The 20109-nt window shown below is 42.4% G+C and overlaps 2 pseudogenes; one reads left to right on the top strand and one right to left on the bottom strand.

Annotated features, from left to right (window-relative positions):
• Positions 1 to 20109, bottom strand: part of LOC146975284 (uncharacterized) — a 143214-nt pseudogene that overhangs the window by 103948 nt on the left and 19157 nt on the right.
• Positions 14900 to 19528, top strand: LOC146975286 (E3 SUMO-protein ligase ZBED1-like; annotated as a pseudogene).

Here is a 20109-nt window from a genome sequence, read left to right as displayed (position 1 = left end):
ATTAAATAGTTTGGACATGATTTGGAAAGGCACACACCTGTCTAAAAAGGTTCTTACAACTCATTTGCATATCAGAGCAAAATGAGATCCATGAAGTCGAAGGAACTGCCCCAAGAGCTGAGAGACAGAACTGTAGGAAGACAGATCTGGACAAGGCTTAAAAATTATTCTGCTGCACCTTTTCATCAAACTATTTTAACCTTCATGAAATATTATTTTAACACTTTTTTCTAATAACAGTTAACCAAGACATACATATTTTCTCTCTATTTATTAGGGCCGCGGGCAATCGCACCGGGCACTGGTCCCAACAGCTATGAAATAGCTGCAGGGACCAGTGCCCGGGCGAAGCCCGGGCACTACTGTTATTGTGTGGATTTTTTCCTAGTTAGGGCCGCGGGCAATCGCACCGGGCACTGGTCCCAACAGCTATGAAATAGCTGCAGGGACCAGTGCCCGGGCGAAGCCCGGGCACTACTGTTATTGTGTGGATTTTTTCTTATTATTCTTCGTCCTCTTCCGGACGATTTTCGATTCGCTACTAGTCCTGCAACTCGAAGAGTTGCAGGCCAAATTATATATCAAAACGTGCGTCTTGATCGGGATCGGTGTGCTATTACTTTTCTCAACAGTGTACGAATTTTTCGCGACGTATGTCGCGAAAAACTACGCAAAATTTTGCATGTAAGTCAATGGGACGGGCGAAAAAAAAAGACCGAAAAAGACCAATCATTGGAGTTTAACAAAAGTCTACTGCTCAGGCATACTTTCACCTAGAGACTCCATTTAAACTTTAAACAGTAGACACAAGTCTTGTGTATTGTCGTATTACTCCACGTTTTGATAGGTCATATAGTTTTTGATCAATCCCTGATCAATGACCATGATCATTTTTGGAGAAATTATGAGTTTATAATGGGTGTGTATTGCATGGAATGTTCGTGTCAGAGTGCGTGACATCATCGGTTAGAGTGGGAGAGAGTGAAGAAACATTCTGTATTTTTTCTGGATAAATTGCCACCACGGCCACAATTTACACTCTACAGACATAATTTTTTTCAGAATTTGTAAGACAAACTTGTTATCTCTCATGTCATGTGCTCAAAATATCAGAGAGACTTACAGAACTTACAGAATCAGCCTCTGAGTGCGGCCACGTCTGTCCCTGCTCCTCATTGAGTCCAATACAAATATTTTCTGAGAGGAGCAGAACGGCCTGATGTTTTAAAACTGCCAGCGTCGCCAAAATATTTACTGTAGAAACACCAAATCGTACCGAAATTTTCAGTAAGTCCTTAGAGCAACGTTGATCTGTGTTTTGTTCTGATAGGAGTTACCGTTTTGTCATGCTAAGCCTAATTGTGAGGCCGGTTTAGAGGCAGAAAATGGCTCTTTTTCTCCACGTTTCTGTCTGTCTCAGCCTGCGGGGGCCCCTATCGCCGTGGTAACCTCTTTGATCCTCAGGCCAGAGCTCGTTAACTTCATAAACAATCCACCTGGCGCTCGTTTAAATGTTTATAAACACAGACACAGCTAAATCAGACTGACACAGGATGCAGCTACTAACTAACTATGTGTCAAGTCAGTCACACACACACACACAGACTCTAGAGCCAGCTTCATGTGATTACAGTCACACACACACACACACACACATACACACACACACACACACACACACCTTCATGTGATTAAAACAAAGTTAACGTGCAACAGAATTTAAACTTAAACCATGATTTAATCTGGTTTTAAAGTTAAACCTTGTTGGTGTCACACACACACACAAACACACACACACACAAACACACACACACACACACACACACACACACACACACACACACACAGTTAACCTAATGTGGTTACAGCTCCTCCATATCAGTGCTTATAGAAAGATGATCATGTGTCTGTCTGATCAGCTCTGTCTTGCGCTTAAGATCGTGGGTTTGATTCCCATGTTGACAGAGATGGCAAAATCGGCAGTAGCCCCGCGGCCCATTCAAAATTTCCCGAGAGGAAATTTTCTAGTTAGGGCCACGGGCAATCGCACCGGGCACTGGTCCCAACAGCTATGAAATAGCTGCAGGGACCAGTGCCCGGGCGAAGCCCGGGCACTACTGTTATTGTGTGGATTTTTTCCTAGTTATTAGTGTGACTGCTGAAGCAGTCACACTATTGTTCTTCTGTTTGGCCATTTTCTTCCGCCTTTTTACGGTCTTCTTCTAGTCCTTCATACTTTGTGCTATTTCAACAATTCATATATCAAAACGTGCAGCTTTTTTTGAACTTTATCGGCATTACTTTTCTCTTTTTAACTATTTATACTTTTTCAAATATTTAACTTTTTCACAAAAAATCTCACATTCATCAAAGTCTCAACCTCTCTTCTTCACAACTCCACTGTAGTGTAGGGGGTAGGGTAACTGCCTGCCAACCCTAAGGTCACTGGTTCGAATCCAAGGGAAGACCTCTTGTTATGTTATGTTCAATTCTGCTCTCCTCCCCCGCCTTCAATTGGTTACAGGTGTTTGTTATCTCCTTGATTACTCATACCAGTTTGCAGCACATCATCACATTACAATGAATGACAACAGTTTAGAAAGCAGTGTGCTCTCTGTAGCCGAGTGGCAGAGTAAAGGTTTAGTGATCATATGGTCATGGGTTCGATTCCTGCCTCAGTCTTTTCACTTCATTGCTTGACTTTTGATTCCAATTATTCAGCTGTCATTGGACAGTCTTTGATTCCTCATAGTATAAAGCTCATTGTAACTCAGGTTCTCTGTGGCCATATGGTTAGTGCTCAGCCTGAAATTCACAGACATTTTCATTCTAAGTCATTCAAGCTTGACTCTCAAGCTTTCTTGATGTTGACAGTGTGCAGATCATTAACAGACAACAGTCTCTGCAACTGTGTGTGCACTGTGGCCTAGAGGCAGAGTGGAAGTCTAATGACCATGAGGATGTGGGTTCGATTCTGACCTTGGTCAAACATTTGTATGGTGATCACAGCTTGCACTATTTGCTAATTCTGCAACAGCGTTCAGTTGCTGTCAGCAGTCACACCATTTCCATTCTTGGAAATGCTTTTTCTAGTTATTATTATTTTTCCACTTCCGGCCAGATTTCGATGTGCTACTAGTCCTGCAACTCGAAGAGTTGCAGGACATATTATATATCAAAACGTGCGTCTTGATCGGGATCGCTGTGCTATTACTTTTCTCAACAGTTTACGAATTTTTCGCGACATAGTCGCGAAAAACTGCGCAAAAATTTTGCATGTAAGTCAATGGGACGGGCGAAAAAAAAAGACCGAAAAAGACCAATCATTGGAGTTTAACAAAAGTCTACTGCTCAGGCATACTTTCACCTAGAGACTCCATTTAAACTTTAAACAGTAGACACAAGTCTTGTGTATTGTCGTATTACTCCACGTTTTGATAGGTCATATAGTTTTTGATCAATCCCTGATCAATGACCATGATCATTTTTGGAGAAATTATGAGTTTATAATGGGTGTGTATTGCATGGAATGTTCGTGTCAGAGTGCGTGACATCATCGGTTAGAGTGGGAGAGAGTGAAGAAACATTCTGTATTTTTTCTGGATAAATTGCCACCACGGCCACAATTTACACTCTACAGACATAATTTTTTCAGAATTTGTAAGACAAACTTGTTATCTCTCATGTCATGTGCTCAAAATATCAGAGAGACTTACAGAACTTACAGAATCAGCCTCTGAGTGCGGCCACGTCTGTCCCTGCTCCTCATTGAGTCCAATACAAATATTTTCTGAGAGGAGCAGAACGGCCTGATGTTTTAAAACTGCCAGCGTCGCCAAAATATTTACTGTAGAAACACCAAATCGTACCGAAATTTTCAGTAAGTCCTTAGAGCAACATTGATCTGTGTTTTGTTCTGATAGGAGTTACCGTTTTGTCATGCTAAGCCTAATTGTGAGGCCGGTTTAGAGGCAGAAAATGGCTGTTTTTCTCCACGTTTCTGTCTGTCTCAGCCTGCGGGGGCCCCTATCGCCGTGGTAACCTCTTTGATCCTCAGGCCAGAGCTCGTTAACTTCATAAACAATCCACCTGGCGCTCGTTTAAATGTTTATAAACACAGACACAGCTAAATCAGACTGACACAGGATGCAGCTACTAACTAACTATGTGACAAGTCAGTCACACACACAGACTCTAGAGCCAGCTTCATGTGATTACACACACACACACACACACACACACACACACACACACCCTAATGTGGTTACAGCTCCTCCATATCAGTGCTTATAGAAAGATGATCATGTGTCTGTCTGATCAGCTCTGTCTTGACCTTAAGATCGTGGGTTTGATTCCCATGTTGACAGAGATGGCACAACCCGCAGTAGCTCCCGTGGCCCATTCAAAATTTCCCGAGAGGAAATTTTCTAGTTATTAGTGTGACTGCTGAAGCAGTCACACTATTGTTCTTCTGTTTGGCCATTTTCTTCCGCCTTTTTACGGTCTTCTTCTAGTCCTTCATACTTTGTGCTATTTCAACAATTCATATATCAAAACGTGCAGCTTTTTTTGAACTTTATCGGCATTACTTTTCTCTTTTTAACTATTTATACTTTTTAAAATATTTAACTTTTTCACAAAAAATCTCACATTCATCAAAGTCTCAACCTCTCTTCTTCACAACTCCACTGTAGTGTAGGGGGTAGGGTAACTGGTTGCCAACCCTAAGGTCACTGGTTCGAAACCAAGGGAAGAATTCTTGTTATGTTATGTTGAATTCTGCTCTCCTCCCCCGCCTTCAATTGGTTACAGGTGTTTGTTATCTCCTTGATTACTCATACCAGTTTGCAGCACATTATCACATTACAATGAATGACAACAGTCTTGAAAGCAGTGTGCTCTCTGTAGCTGAGTGGCAGAGTAAAGGTTTAGTGATCATATGGTCATGGGTTCGATTCCTGCCTCAGTCTTTTCACTTCATTGCTTGACTTTTGATTCCAATTATTCAGCTGTCATTGGACAGTCTTTGATTCCTCATAGTATAAAGCTCATTGTAACTCAGGTTCTCTGCACATTTACAAGCCTAATGTAACTTGAGTTCAGTGAGCTGGAGCCCAGCCCGAACTCACAAGACGGGCAGGCTTGCAGGCCTAGATGTGGTGTTGCACAGATGTGACAGTGACAGTTTCCTCATCATTAATCCTCATTATTATAGTAAATGAGGTTGCTCTTCAATATATTTCCAAATTTAAATAAAGGTTATAATAATAATTAAACCTGGGCTATCATCCTATCCTTCCTCGTTCATGTTGTGAGGACAGGACAAAGTCTCTTGGACATGAGAGGTGGGCAGGTGCTTCTCTTGCACTCCTTCACTCACCCACTCTTGATTGGCATATAAATGAATGTTAAATGAAAATAAAAACTAGTTTGGAAATAATACATACCGTACATGCAAAAATGCGAAATTTAAATAATATAGGTTAATATAAAGTATTTTCTATTCTATAGTGACTACAGCTGGCCAAAATTGGCCCCCAGTTTATCATGCCACACCTGTCATGTCTTAGATGTTATGAGTATTTCATGATACAATGTAGCCTAATAGTCTATATTGTTGTGTCTAGGGGTGTCCTCAACTCAGAATTGTGTTTATGCTGAATAGAAACTTCAAGTATTCATTGTGTGACCATGATATGATTACTTGTTTTGCAAAACATCAACAAGACATTATAACATCTGAACTGTTTATGATAGAGACGAGCTGTAAACATCATCTGAATTGTGAGATTATCTACTTTCCCAGGCTCCTTGAGTGGTGCCTCTATGACAAGGGACCGGGTGCGTGTAATCATGTGGTGCAGGAACAGATGCAGAAATTTTTCTGGTCTTCCATTTTTTTTAACAGATTGGCTATTTTACAATATACAGTCTGTCACAAAAGTTCTTCATATGGCTCAGAGTTGAAAGGCTTGGCAGCTCGGTGTAGCTGTCAAGGTATAATAGGTATAGCTCACCTGGTAGAGCAGCTTGCACTGTGAGCAAGGACTATGCTCCAGTCTGGGATCAAATCCCAGTGGAGAGTTTTACACTAAATGCGCTGAATCTGTAATTATACAATGTCCAGCTGTCAGCAACCGGGGGGTGGGGTGCGAGGAGGTGGCTGGGGGGTGCAAAACAGTGCAGTCTCCGCCCACCCCCCAGAGGTGAATTGCTAATGTGCATGGCTAATGAGCTGGTTTTAAAATGGCCGAAAAGGGTCGGGGGAGTGAGACTTTAAGCATCATTGAAAAATCTCACATTCATCAAAGTCTCAACCTCTACTTCATTGGAAGTGTTGGAATGGCCTAGTGGATAAGGTTCCTGCCAACCAATCACAAGGTCACAGGTTCAAATCCCACCTGAGCAGTCTTGTTAGTGTCAGCCACTTTGAACTTTAACCAATACCACTTGTTCTGGTCACAAGATCAAACTTGATAATGCATATGCGCCCCCACCTATTCTCTTTACCTCTTTCAATCTTGGTTTATGTTAACATGTTTCTTGTTTATACCACTGCACTAAGATTGATTTGCACTGGAACTACAGCTTTGGGCTCGTTAACTTCAGAGTGAGACAGAGTGCAGTTCATCAACAGACAACAGTCTCTGCAACTGTGTATACACTGGCCTAGAGGCAGAGTGAAAGTCTGCTGATCATGAGGTTGTGGGTTCGATACCTACCTTGGGCAACCATTTGTATGGTGATCACTGCTTGCACTATTTGCTAATTCTGCAACAGCGTTCAGCTGCTTTCAGCAGTCACACGCATTTCCATCAGGAAATGATACTTTATCTAGTTATTTTTCCACTTCCGGCCAGATTTCGATTCGCTACTAGTCCTGCAACTCGAAGAGTTGCAGGACATATTATATATCAAAACGTGCGTCCTGATCGGGATCGCTGTGCTATTACTTTTCTCAACAGTTTACGAATTTTTCGCGACGTAGTCGCGAAAAACTGCGCAAAAATTTTGCATGTAAGTCAATGGGACGGGCGGAAAAAAAAGACCGAAAAAGACCAATCATTGGAGTTTAACAAAAGTCTACTGCTCAGGCATACTTTCACCTAGAGACTCCATTTAAACTTTAAACAGTAGACACAAGTCTTGTGTATTGTCGTATTACTCCACGTTTTGATAGGTCATATAGTTTTTGATCAATCCCTGATCAATGACCATGATCATTTTTGGAGAAATTATGAGTTTATAATGGGTGTGTATTGCATGGAATGTTCGTGTCAGAGTGCGTGACATCATCGGTTAGAGTGGGAGAGAGTGAAGAAACATTCTGTATTTTTTCTGGATAAATTGCCACCACGGCCACAATTTACACTCTACAGACATAATTTTTTCAGAATTTGTAAGACAAACTTGTTATCTCTCATGTCATGTGCTCAAAATATCAGAGAGACTTACAGAACTTACAGAATCAGCCTCTGAGTGCGGCCACGTCTGTCCCTGCTCCTCATTGAGTCCAATACAAATATTTTCTGAGAGGAGCAGAACGGCCTGATGTTTTAAAACTGCCAGCGTCGCCAAAATATTTACTGTAGAAACACCAAATCGTACCGAAATTTTCAGTAAGTCCTTAGAGCAACGTTGATCTGTGTTTTGTTCTGATAGGAGTTACCGTTTTGTCATGCTAAGCCTAATTGTGAGGCCGGTTTAGAGGCAGAAAATGGCTGTTTTTCTCCACGTTTCTGTCTGTCTCAGCCTGCGGGGGCCCCTATCGCCGTGGTAACCTCTTTGATCCTCAGGCCAGAGCTCGTTAACTTCATAAACAATCCACCTGGCGCTCGTTTAAATGTTTATAAACACAGACACAGCTAAATCAGACTGACACAGGATGCAGCTACTAACTAACTATGTGTCAAGTCAGTCACACACACACACACAGACTCTAGAGCCAGCTTCATGTGATTACAGTCACACACACACACACACACACACACACACAGACTCTAGAGCCAGCTTCATGTGATTACAGTCACACACACACACAGACTCTAGAACCAGCTTCATGTGATTACAGTCACACACACACACACACACACACACACACACACCTTCATGTGATTAAAACACAGTTAACGTGCAACAGAATTTAAACTTAAACCATGATTTAATCTGGTTTTAAAGTTAAACCTTGTTGGTGTCACACACACACACACACACACACACACACACACACACACACACACACACACACACAGTTAACCTAATGTGATTACAGCTCCTCCATATCAGTGCTTATAGAAAGATGATCATGTGTCTGTCTGATCAGCTCTGTCTTGCGCTTAAGATCGTGGGTTTGATTCCCATGTTGACAGAGATGGCAAAATCGGCAGTAGCCCCGCGGCCCATTCAAAATTTCCCGAGAGGAAATTTTCTAGTTATTCATTATTATTGTTATCGGTAGGGATTACACATATAAATATAAAAATATAAAATAAATATAAGCTAAATATAGGATGAAATATGAATATAAGCTGGGGGGTTTTTTTGTTTCATTTCCAGCACTTAGCACCTCCACTTGTTCAGGGGAGGACCGTTATCATGTAAATAGAATTTGCACATATTAGAAACATGCATGATGGACTTATACATTTTATGTTGCTGAAGCAGACCAAACAGACCTGTCAAAATACTTTCTATATATGAGCTTCTTAAAAACTGTTCATTATTTTTAACTTGTATTGCAGTAAATCTAATGTTGCATGACTTTCTTTTAGGTATAATATACAGTGATTATGCTGAAGCCTGCTGGCTGCTTTGTCAGTCAGCTACTGATGCAAAGAAAAGAATCACAGAAACATATACCTTTACAGTAATGTATAACTTAACATATAACGTAAATAGCTATTCACTGGACTCACAAACAAATTTTTTTTTTTTTTTCTGTTGTTCAGAGATATGACTGTGTCTCTGTGTAGGTCTCACTGTCTCTCCTGAGGACGGACGGACGGACGGACGGACAGACAGACAGACAGACCCCCTTGCTTGTATTCATTTTATTATTAACTGCTTGTACATATGGAATGAGAAATCTGAGACAGTGGAAACTGAAATGAACTGAAAGGATGTAGCATCTACTTTTTGGAACAAAGTTGATGTAATGTTAATCTAAACATAATAAATGCTAAGTTTTTGTACAGTGTATAAAAGACAAATAAAGGTCTCAGGATGTGGAGGTACAGCTGAAGTGAGGAATGTGATTTAAAAGCCTCAGGATTGCATCTTTGCTCTTCGTGGATGATGACTTCACTGCTCACTGGGTCATTTTGCAGCTGAATGTGAACCAGGGTTCAGAACCAGCACATCCAAGTCTGAGGCCGTGGTTCTGAGCCAGAAACCAGAGGACTGCTTCCTCTGGCTTCAGGGAGACTTGCTGACAAACACAGAAAGGAATATCCCACAAAAAGGCAATTCATTTTTCGTGATAATAAAGAGGGAAAATTCACGTTAGGACTGATTCTGACACTCAGTTTTCCTTTCACATTAATATTTGACACACTCAGATAATAATGTGACCCGTTCTCTGCTGATCGATCATCTCAGACACCAACAGATAAAATTCAGGAAACAGCAACAACATCGAAAATCACACTCAAAACAACTTCAGTGACTTAAAGTTTGTTCCATCTCAGCAGGTTGATGCTTCAGTGCTGCAGATAATCAAGTATAATGTCAGGAAGCCTGATCTGTAATCTATAGTCTTGTTTATAATATCACACAAGCACGTGTCCATGCGCCCGTGTGTGTGCGTGTGTGTCAGTGTGTGTACGTGCGGTGCGACCGCACGCCAGAGAGACGGCAGGTGGAGGGGCTGACTGGCAGAGATGAGCGCAAAGACGGTGAAACGCTAAAAAAAAACCCTTTTTTTTCTGTGGGAGACTGTGGCGGCCCGAGTCTGTTGGGACACAGCTGTCTGTGTTCTGACGTGGGGGGTGTGACGTCGCCTAATTGATGTGTTTATTCGCCGGGCGAAAGCTCGGAAAAATCGACCTCACAACGAAAAAAAATTATGTCGCATTTTCGCCGCGACACATTCGCGGTCGGTGTGAAAGGACCCGTGATGAAAACCGGGGTTCGAAAAAAAATTGACGCGCAAATTTTTTGCACGAAAAATACGTCCACGGTGTGAAAGGGCCTTTACACAGAGCTTTATTAAACAACTGATTCACCAGGACAGAAAGTAAAAACGACAGCAAACTGATGACACTGTTTCTAATCAATACTCTAATTAGTCCCCATGATCTGGTTCCTTTTCTGTTTTTGACCCCAATAATCAGATTAATTCAAACATGGTGACTTTTATTTTGAAATTCTGCTTAAAGGTTTTTATTATTAATATTTTTTATATATAAAAACAAACGGTAACCCTTTAATTTCCAGGCCGTTAATTATGTCATAATGTCAAGAAATTACCAAGAAATAATAATTAATTGCGTAGTAATGTCAAGAAATAGCCTAGAAATAACGGTCAATTTCATAGCAATGTTGAGAAATATAGCCAGGAAATAACTTTTAATTGTGTAGAAATAGCCCAGTAATAGCCTAATGGTCAATTGTGTAGTAATGTTGAGAAAAATAGCCCAGAAATGGTTACACCCCGCCTTTCCGACAATAGACTTCCATTCATTGTAATAGCGGGGTTTTCTATTTTTTCTAAAGACCCCGCTACTCCGAAAAGGCTATTGGGGGAAACCCCCAGTGCGCATTGATCCTTTTTTCCTTTTTGGGGTCAAACGGATCATGTGCATAATTAACTGCAAAACAAGCAAATACTTAATATTAATGACATAATGTTCATTATGCTTCTAGTCTGTCTAGCCTCTACCTGGTCTTTTTACTAAACTTAACCAACTCCTTTCTTCATTGCCTAAGCCCAACCAAAGCATCTCCCTCAGTCAGCTGTCAGCACGAGCGGTGGCTGCAGCAGCCTCGCGCCCCTGTGAGCTCAAGCCGGGTTCAGCCGCGCTTGAGCGGAGCAGGGGGGGAGAAAAAGATAAAAAGTGTATTTCTATTACTGTGTGGAGATCTCCAACAACGGAGTCGGGGAGAAAGCAAGTGGGACAGATCTGCCCAGTCCCTGAGCAGCACGTTTCACAGACAAGCCACAAAGCAGAATGTAAACAACGTCACGCGGTTCAGCACATTGGACAGCTGCGGGGGGGGGGGGCTGTGTCGGAACAGCGGTGTTTCGAAGTGGAGGTGTGTCGGAATGGAGAGCTGTCCCCCCCAGAATAACTATTAATTTCATGGTAATGTCAAGAAATATGGCAAATAAATGACAGTCTAGTAAAATAGACGTAATAACAAGTTGTAGTAGTAGAATTGCAGTGAAATACTGCTATGTATTGGGTAATTACAGAGTAAATAGCCTGTCGTTTCCATGATATAGTCAAGTACTTTCAGTGTGATTAACCTGATGTAATTGTAATTTCCACAGTCTTACCTTATGGTTAGCTGCAATATCTGTTTCCCCTAAAGCAAATGGTAGATCTGGCAACTGCTGGAAATGTCACCGTAGTTAACCCATAATTACCTTTCTGCTGCCTGCAAACTGTAGTGGGCTTTGTTCCTTAGAAACGTATGGGTAGTTTCAACATAACTAACACAGTAATAAGATCTTACACTGTAATAGTCTTTCCCAGTAACCCATTTGGATCAAATGTATAAATATTTTCCAACAAAGATAAGCTACGTACCATGAAATGTCACAACATGAACTCTTTTTAGGAACATAGAAGCCATTTCCAAATGATGGAGGAGATAATTACCTTCACATTTGACATCAAGTGTACAATATTCCTGCTTTATACCATGGTTTGGGTGAATCCTCGATTCTGATTGGCTGCGGGGTGTCCATTAAAAAGTGATAATGGACACCTATAAAGATGTTCCGGTAAAATAGCCTGATTACGTTCTAAATATTACTGCGCTGGCTCAAACGCTTGTTGGTAACCACGGCAACGGACACTCGGACCATAACAACTTTTTTTTTCAGCGCATCACGGCACTGGAGTCTGTAAACACACAACCGGTAAGAAGCACTGGCCGTCTGAAAAACTTTGTGTCACGTAACATTGAAGCCGTCACCTCACCTCCCTTCACTGATCAACTACCAGGCTGTGGCAGAGTCACTGGCTGTAACGTTACGCTGCGGTCACAGAGGGTCCCTCTTTTTTTTCTTTTATCGCCGACGAGAGTTATTAAATAGTCCGCTCAGCCGCTTATGTGAAAGACGACGTATGATTTTGACGGTAAAAACAACATGAAATCATGAGTGAATTATTTAATATGTATTTATCTCGTAAGTGACCATGGTATAAGCGGGATAATGCCCTTCGAGGTGTCCGATTATCAGAAATTAATGGACTTCGCGGAAGCAACCGTCCTCCACTTCGCATCGGACGGTTCACGCCTCCGCGTCGTCCATTAATTTCTGATAATGGACACCTCGTCGGGCATTATCCCTTACATAACCTATCCACCTTTTAGCAGTGGTCAGAGCATCTGCTTTTGACGCGGTGGATCAGGGTTCGACTCCCGGGGGAGATACATGTTAACTGAGATTTTATTGGCCCCTACCTAACCTTTTTACTAAACTTAACCAACTCCTTTCTACATTGCCTAAACCTAACCAAAGCACAGAGCAAGGACATTTATTTTCAGCAGGAGTGCCGCGGCTGCATCAGACCATGGATGTAATCCATCAGACTCGCACCTGGGTGAAACTTTGGAGGCGGAGGGGGAGGGGGAGGGGGAGGGGCCGGTCGGGCGCTGTCCCCGCGGCGCGTCGTGTCAAGCCGGGCAGGAAGTCAAACCACGAGAGAATCCGGTCAATTTTCAAAATAAAACACATTCGGAACGGCGGCCCCTCGGGAAGTTCGAAATGACGGACCTTCGGGAATTTTCGGACTGGCAGACCGTCGGAATGGCGGTCCTTCGGAATGGTGGTCGCCCCCCTATTTTACAAGACTGTCATTTCTTTGCTATATTTCTTGACATTACCATGCAATTAAAAGTTATTTCCTGGCTATATTTCTCAACATTACTATGAAATTGACTGTTATTTCTAGGCTATTTCTTGACATTACTACGCAATTAATTATTATTTCTTGGTAATTTCTTGACATTATGTTGTAATTAACAGCCTGGAAATTAAAGGGTTACCGAATTTTGATTTCGAATTTTCAGTTAGATTCTAAGAAGATGTTTCTGAAACACCAGTCCAATGCAAAATAACGCTGCTGAATTAAATCACCGTGGCAACATGGATGGGGTTGAAATTAAATGTGTGACGGCCGATAATAAAAACATAATCGTTCTTCTGAATCATCATTTCCTGAGTCTGACTTCAGTTCACCACCACACCGTCTGTGTCGCCAATTCCTCTTTTCCTCCAAACCAGAGTACACATGGCTCAGAGTTTACTTAGAGCTGCGCACATTCTCCCGTCAAGTTAGTTTTTTATAGATCACAACCTTGGCGTGGAAAGTCACGTACGCCACTTTCAGACCCCGTTTTGTGCGTACGCAACGGTTATAAATGAGACCCCAGGTGTGTCCAGGTGAGCTCACCTGCTCCTCCTCTCTCTGTTGTGTTCAGGTGTCTCATCACAGTCGGGAATGTAGTCAGCATTGCATGTTTCCACTTTTCATACTATTGATCTGATCTCCATTGGAATCTCCATATGAAAATCTGGGAAGTAAATCATTACTAGGGCTGGGTATCGGTACTCGATACTTTTCAGGTATCGACCGAAACAACCCAGTACCAAGTAGTATCGAAACTGTGCCTGTCAAACGATACCTCCAATCGATTCTTTTGTTCCCAGATAAAGAAAAAAATGACTGTTGGTATGGTTTTGCTCACAGCCAATCACCGCAAGCGTTCTTCGATTCAATGCGCCGTGTGATTGGTCCACACAGACAACAACAGTTTCGCGCGTGAGAGCGGATCTCGGTGAAGCTGCGGCGGAGTTTTCAGCTCTCCAAAAAAACAAAAACAAATGCCACCTAAACGTTCAAGAGTATGGCTCTTCTACGAGCCCGTGGGGCCGGGGATAAATGCCTGCAAAAAATGCGGCAAGCATATTTTTGGTAAGTCTGGGAACACCAGCAACATGATCAAACATCTGATAATACATGGCGAGAACTTCCGAGTGGAGAGCTGTTCGGTGTTTGGCAAGAAGCCGGCTTCGACACCGGCATCGTCATCTCAGGACGACATAGAGCAACCGTCGATAACTCCAGGTAATATGTTTTGGTTACTAGGTTAACAGTAATCGTCTTCTCTGTGTTACAGTAAAACAATTATTGTTAAGTCAATCGTTTTGGGCATGTTAGTTATGTGGGCTAATGCTAGCCTTAGCTTGCTCGCTAATTTTACGTAACGTTAATTAGCAAATTAGCAGTGTGGCACCCTACTCAGTCTTTGTTCAGTGGTTAACTTACTGGTAGTTTTAGCTTCTGTGGCAGCTAAATTACATACTTACTTAATGTTAAGGTCCAACTACTACTACCACCACCACCACTGCACCGGCTGGTGCCACAGACTCTAGCAGCAGCAGCAGCAGCAGCAGTCTCATCACTACACCATTCACATTAGCTGCAAGGTCACAGATGACGAGGGAGAGGAAGGAAGAATGCCACAGGAAAGTTACAGCTTTTATTGTGAAGGGGCTTCAGCCGTTTTCTACAGTAGAGTCACCTTGGTTTAGGTAAGCCAGCCAGCACAGACCTCATAGCTCACTCAATTATGCTCAGAAAATGGAAGTATTCAACAACTAACATACTGCTTTGAGATGAATCATTCAAGATGTTCTGTGTCCTGTGTTTTACTACTTAGAGAGATGGTTGCTGCCCTTAACCCACGGTATCAACTGCCATCAAGAGACATGCTCTCTAACACACTGATACCAGCGTGGTATGCAGTAGAGAGGGAGAGAGTGCAGGCTGAGTTGGAGGAGACTGAGCATGTGGCACTTACCTGTGATGGTTGGACCAGTGTAGCCCAGGATCATTACATCACAGTGACTGTCCACTTTGCTAAGGGAGGTCAGCTGCAAGAAAGGGTTCTCCACACCAAAGCTGTCTATGAGGCCCAGACAGGAGAATTTGTGGCAGAAGAGATTTCTCACATAATGGCTTAAGTTTAATATCCAGGGAAAGGTGGCAGCATTAACAGTCGACAATGCTGCAAATATGGGCGTGGCTGCAAGGAGGTTAAAGATGCTCAAGATAGGCTGCTTTGCTCATTCTCTGAACCTTGCTGCCCAAAAGGTGTATACTGAACCAACAGTGTCAAACTGGGCAGCAAGAATCCGGGCAGTGGTTGTGTGGCTGAGGAAGGCGAGCTTGGCCAAGCCAGTTATGAAGGAGAAACAACACCTCTTAAGTATGTCTATTCCTCTATTGGCAGCATAAATGTTTGAGTGAGAGTGATGCGAATCCTGTACACCTCAACACTGTGTGTGTCCTCAGAAAGGGCTCCAGCATGTGGCCAAATTCTGCCCATCCTGCAGAAGCTTGAGGGCCACTTCAAGGTTCAGGATGCAGACTCCGCCTTTACTGCTGCCATTAAGAAAAGGGTCTGGGATGACCTTTCAAAGCGTTACACGGTATGTATTTTGTTGTTGTTGTAGTATATCAGTAACATACATTATGAAAGGGTCTAACTCTGGTACTGGCATATTAATTGTCTCCTACAACAGGATGAAGAAATCAGGATGTTCCTGGAAGAGGCCACATCACTCGACCCCAGGTTTAAGACCAGAATCCTGGATGCTGCCGTTTGGTCTCGGTTGGAGGAGAAGGCATGTGGTGAAAACTCTGAACAGGTTTGTTACCTTCACTTTGACTATTGTTACTGTACTTTCTGGGATGAAGATATTGATTATTAAAATGCCACACAGAATAGTGATATAAAACTTTATTATAGCATGCACTGGAAATTAATGAAGAAGAGGAAGAGGACGAACTGGACGAGGGGATGAAGGAGGAATTAGGGGATGAAGAGGCTGCATCACTGGAGAACACAACACATGTAAGCTTTCCGTAATACTTACCATTATTTACTTACTCATATCTTAATCAGACAAACCTACGCACTTTACATTAAGATAATCATAATCAGTACTTGAGTGCTTTCCTCTGGTTTTGTCTCACTTATTTTTTGTTTTTCTCTAAATTTTTACCTTGATACTTACCTTTATAGATTGCTGTGACTAGCCACTCCATGTGTCACTCTGCACTGGGGGAGCTGTTTGCAGAGGAGGACCTGGCCCTTAAAACCGGCAGGCAGGCAGCACCACTAATCGACCGGTCAGAGAAGGCAAGGAAGGAGCTTGAGCTCTACAGAGCTCTTCCTCCAGAGCTGACCTCCACCAATCCAGCTGAGTGGTGGTGGGAGAGGAGAGGGACATTCCCTATGCTGTTTAATCTGGCCTCCAAATACACCTGTGCCCAGGCATCCTCCACTCCAGCTGAACGTATCTTTTCAACAGCTGGTGACACAATCAGCCGGGAAAGGGCTTGCCTTTCGCCAGAGAAGGCAGACATGTTAATATTTCTGAAAAATAAATGTTAATAATTAATGAGGACTGACTGATGGTTCAGTGTTGTTGTGTTGGCTGTGATATTGACACAGAGAAAAACACTTAAAGGACAATTCCAGGCGAATTCAACTCAGGGGTGTATTTTCATATCATTTTAGGTCTAAAAGAATTAATCTGAAGATTTTCAGTTTAATCGCTCCTGTTTTGCGGTAGCTGCGTCTGTCCCCGCATCGCCACGGCAGCAATGAATGGGAGTGGATGTAAGTTCTGCTGTTTAGGCTGTTTCCATCCCTCAAAGCCGCATTTTTTTTCCACAGACAGCGTCAGATGGAGACTCAAACATGCACCGAGAAGTTTATTTACTTCAAGCAAGCCGACATGCTTGTAAAACTAGATCTAATTCAAAGTCTCCCGGAGTCTCGCGCGAGACCCAGTTGCCGTGCTCGGTGTGTTCAGGTGCAGTGGGAAAAGCTACCGTTTGTGTCATAAACACAGGAATATCAACTCTTTACTTGCTTCAAGTAAAAAAAAACTTCTCGGCGCATGTTTGAGTAGCCACCTGACGCTGTCTGTGGAAAAAAATGTACACTTCAAGCAAGTAAAGAGTTGATATTCCTGTGTTTATGACACAAGCGGTAGCTCCTACTGCTCCTGAACACACCAGCACTGCAACTTCGGGCTCGCGCGAGACTCCGGGAGACTTTGAATTAGATCTAGTTTTACAAACATGTCGGCTTGCTTGAAGTAAATAAACTTCTCGGTGCATGTTTGAGTCTCCATCTGACGCTGTCTGTGGAAAAAAAATTGCGGCTTTGAGGGATGGAAACAGCCTAAACAGCGGAACTTACATCCACTCCCATTCATTGCTGCCATGGCGATGCACGGACAGACGCAACTACCGCAAAACAGGAGACATTAAACTGAAAATCTTCAGATTCATTCTTTTAGACCTAAAATGATATGAAAATACACCCCCGAGTTGAATTCGCCTGGAATTGTCCTTTAATTGTACAGGTTTGTACAACTGATGAGTCAGTGTTGTTCAGTGTTGTTGTGTGTTGTGTTGGTTGTAATATTGACAGAGAGAAAAATATTTCATTGTACAGGTTTGTACAGCTGTTAATAAATATTTAAGCACTTTTGAAATGCATTCGTGTAGAACAGTGGTTCTCAACCTTTTTGAGTCGCGACCCCCAATTTAACATGCACTTCTGTCCGCGACCCCCCCCCCGCCACACACACACACACACACACACAAATACACACACGCGCGCGCACACACACACACACACACACACACAAATACACACACGCGCGCGCGCACACACACACACACACACACACACGCCAGTGTGAACGCATGACGCATGATGGATAAAGCGCAGCGCTGTCCGCGGTGGGGTTTTTTTTTTTTTTGCCTTTTTAGTTCTTGATCCCTGCGCTGAAAAAATCTATTGGCTGCTGTAGTTTTGTCTCCATGCAATGTTTCGACCTGGAGGTTTTCATCAGGGCAAAAGAACAAAACAAAGTGACGGAGTTTAAATAGATGCGGGTGGCGAGTTGATGCGGTGTCCACACACCCGGGCTGGTTTATGTGACATGCGAGGACCTGTCGGCGCAGGAGCGAGTGGAGCGTGGATGCAAGCCAATCTCCTTCAACCATGCACGGAAAAGGGGAATGATAAGAAAAATGTTTCTAATTCATTAAGAAACAATGCCCAGGGCAGCAACGCATGCCAAGAAACATGTCATTCATTTATCCCCTCCAGTCAACACAGCTGCACACACACAACTCAACTGACGTGTAAATGTAAATAAGTGTTTCAATAGTACTTTTACGATACACGTTTATATCGATAACGTCTGGAAAACCACCTCATGAGAGCGTAAAAATGTTTTTGCGATATTTGAGACTTTTTTTCAAAGTTAAGGTGTCTCCATTACCTGTTTTTACCAGAATCTCACGCGCACAGACCAGAACCATACCGCTTGATACAATGAATTTTGGACAAACAATGAAGCGAAAAAAAACAACTAAAACAACTCTCTGTAACGACCTTTACTGTTATAATGTTTAAGTAGCCTAATGATTAAGTTTAAGTTCTGCGATTTCAGACTGTCTGTGAACGCATGGCCCTATGTGGTGATGAGGTGAGGTGAGGGGCAGGAGAGAGAGAGCGGTGTCTGTGTGAAATGAGAAGGACAGACATGAGACAAGTGGACAGGTTCGTTGTTATTGTTTTGGTGTAGTTACGGCCGACAGTAACTGGTTTTGAGTAATACAATGCATGTTTGAGAGTCGCTCGTCGTCCTTCTAACGTCCGGTCGGACGCTACATTAATTAATTAATTAATTTTGCATATTTATATTTTTCCAAAATGATTTGGCGACCCCCAGAAATCATCTCGCGACCCCAACTGGGGTCGGGACCCCAAGGTTGAGAATGGCTGGTGTAGAAAATCTTTTGAATAGGGAGAAGTGGTGACATTTATGCAACTGATTGCTTTATTTTCACATGATTAATATTGAATGAAGTTGAAAAAAAAGTATCGAATGAAGTACTCAATTGGTATCGGTATCGTTTTAAGGGTACTGGTATTGGTACTGGTATCGAAAAATTTCAAACGATACCCAGCCCTAATCATTACCAAGAAATTCTTCACCATTGTGTTTAGGAAGGTGTGTAATATTATGTATTAAAATGTTGTAATTCAACTCCCGTGGGAAACCCCCTAAAAAAACGACTCAAAGTTGGGGTTACTACTAAATACTCCATATAATATAACTTATAGTCTTCCCTTTTTCCAAGTCATGGACATAGAGGGAGAGGACGTGGCCGACACAGGAACTGGGGAAGAAACCTTCCTCATGAAGTCTGTTATCACTGTGTCCAACATGGACATCAGGCACGTCACTGTCCCCTAAGAACATCATCAACTCCAACAAACAGCTCAGACTGAGATGATCAGAGGGGAATGGATTCCTGCTGACAAGCTGAACCAACCTGTGAGGTCTGAGGAAGGTACTGCACCATATCCTGTTAAACCCTAGTCATATTTTAAGAAAAAACGTCTAAAAATACATACCCAAAGTAAATGAAGAATTGTTACACAATTATATATAAGAATTTTTTTAAGAAAAAACGCCTAAAAATACATACCCAAAGTAAATGAAGAATTGTTACACAATTATATGGTACACATGCATTTCCTTGTTGTCTGGGAACATCTAGGGACCTCAGGGAATGTATTCCCAGTGTCAAAAATGTTGTGTCTGTTGCTATACTTGAGTAAATTTGAATAAGTCAAAGGAGAAATGTGAAATTTCTATCCTCGCCTATTTTTTTCCCCCTATTTGTAAGATGATAACAATAACCCCATGCACACAGGTGCTACTGATCACCTTCAGCAAATTATTGACTACAAATGTAACAAATTTGATGGAATTTGAGCAAAGGGCAAAGCCTCCACAAAGGTTTTAGTAAGGATAGGACCAGGCGGACATTC

This window comes from Trachurus japonicus, chromosome 13 (genome assembly GCF_045865225.1).
Source record: "Trachurus japonicus isolate A0001 chromosome 13, Traja_1.0".
Lineage (NCBI taxonomy): Eukaryota > Metazoa > Chordata > Actinopteri > Carangiformes > Carangidae > Trachurus > Trachurus japonicus.
The sequence above is the reverse complement of the archived record's forward strand: the minus strand, read 5'-3'. Positions and strand labels throughout refer to the sequence as shown.